Source organism: Mesoplodon mirus (genome assembly GCF_964341445.2).
Source record: "Mesoplodon mirus genome assembly, chromosome: 18".
NCBI classification, from domain to species: Eukaryota; Metazoa; Chordata; class Mammalia; order Artiodactyla; family Ziphiidae; genus Mesoplodon; species Mesoplodon mirus.
In genome coordinates this window covers 49592827-49594624 of record NC_138994.1, presented here as the reverse complement: position 1 = coordinate 49594624, position 1798 = coordinate 49592827, and positions in this window count along the sequence as shown.

Sequence of the window (1798 nt, the reverse complement as noted above, 5' to 3'; positions counted from 1 at the left end):
GGGCCCCTTAGCTGGGCCTGGAGGGTACGGTTGCTTCCCCCCCAAAAAACCCTTTGTCCCCCAAACATCTCGGCCTGGGAGGGGCAAGAGCGCACCCCCTGCCCTCGGAGTGGGGGGCGGGGATGAGGCGCAGTGAGTACTAGAGGAGGGGCGAAGCGAGATCAGCAAAGGGATGGGGCCCGGGCCGAGGGCCAGGGAGGAAGACCTTGAATGGTAGACTCAGGAGTTTAGCCTTCTGCTGCGTGGGGGGTAGGGGAAACGGGAAGCGGTTTTGACAGAATGCTGGGGTCATATTCGGATTCTCATTTGGGGAAGAGCTCTGTGAGCAGGCAGCAGGACGTCTTGACCTTCGTGGTAGCCCACCTCTCCCCTGGCGAGCTCATCAACTCTTGGTTCAATTACATTCTACACTTGTGTATCTATCCTCTGGCACCTCACCCCACCACTTGTCCAAGACAGAGCCCCATATCACTCCCCCAAACCTGGCCTCTTATGTCCTCGTCTCAGTCTGGAGCCAGACACCTGGGAGTCATCATAGCCTACCGCCTGCCTGTTCCAACCAGTAGATCACCAGGTCCTGCCCATGCTGCTTCTTAAATATCCCTGGAATCCATCCACTTTTTTCTGCTTCTCTGCCCCTCCCTTGGCTCAGGTGACTATCCTCTTGCACCTGAATTGCTACAGCAGCCTCCTCATTGGCCTCCCAGCCCGATGCAGCCTCATTGCCCTCCCGCGCACGGCCCCCACCCACTTGATTTTCTCCACCTGGTGGCCAGAGTAATATTTTAGAAACACAAGTCCAACTGCTTCGGAATCTTCCATGGCTCACCAGTACCCTGAGAATAGATCTAATCAGGCCCTCCATGACCTCAGTCCTAATCACCTGCCTCACTCCTTTCAGGACTTGGTTCAATGCCCCTTCTGCCAGAAACACGTCCCTATGAGCTCACTGCCCAGAGTGGGTTAGCAAGTCCTCTTAGGGACTTCCTTGAAGTGAGCATCTGTTTACCTGCCTGTTCCTCCTCTGGACTGGGAGCTCCTTGAGGGCAAGGACCATGCCTGATTCATCCAGCACAAAGCCTGACACGTTGCTTAAAAGATGTTTGTCGAATGAATAATTAATTGGATATGGCAATTAGGGGGTTGGATGTTTGTGGTTGGAGTTCAGGAAAGAGGGCTGGGCCATTGAGACAGTTTTGGGAGTTGTCCGAAGGGACCCATAGTAGGGCCATGGGAAAGGCTGAGATAACTTCAGGGCAAATAGACAGGGGCTGAGGACAGAACACTTGCTTTTAGGGGGAAAAATTTCTGTACCAGGAAGGATCAGTTTTGACTTAGATAACAGAAATTCCATGTAAGAGCCTCAGGGAAGACAGTCCTGGGCTGGTATTGTAAGCAGATGGGGTAGGGGGTCCCCGAGGAAAAGAATCAGATGTAGCATTTTGACATAAGAGAAGCCATTTTTGGCTTAAGCCGTTTTTGTAATCTAACCCTGGCCACAATGCTTGTCCTTGAACAGGTCTCAGTAATTAATGATCATAAGGGAACAAAAGAATGCAGGAACAAACAGCTGTTATCAGGTGGGGAAATAACAATAGCAAAGATAATATAGCAGTTGTAAAGACTCCCAGTTCTGTTTGAGTACTTCAGATTAGCCTGAAGTACTTTCCTAAAAGAGCTGTTTTGCAGAATTTAAACCCCCTTCAACCACCAGATCAACTAGAACCTGAGGGATGATGTTGATCTTTTCTGACGCTTCTGTCAACCTTTGCCCCAATTCTATGATGTGTACACTGCC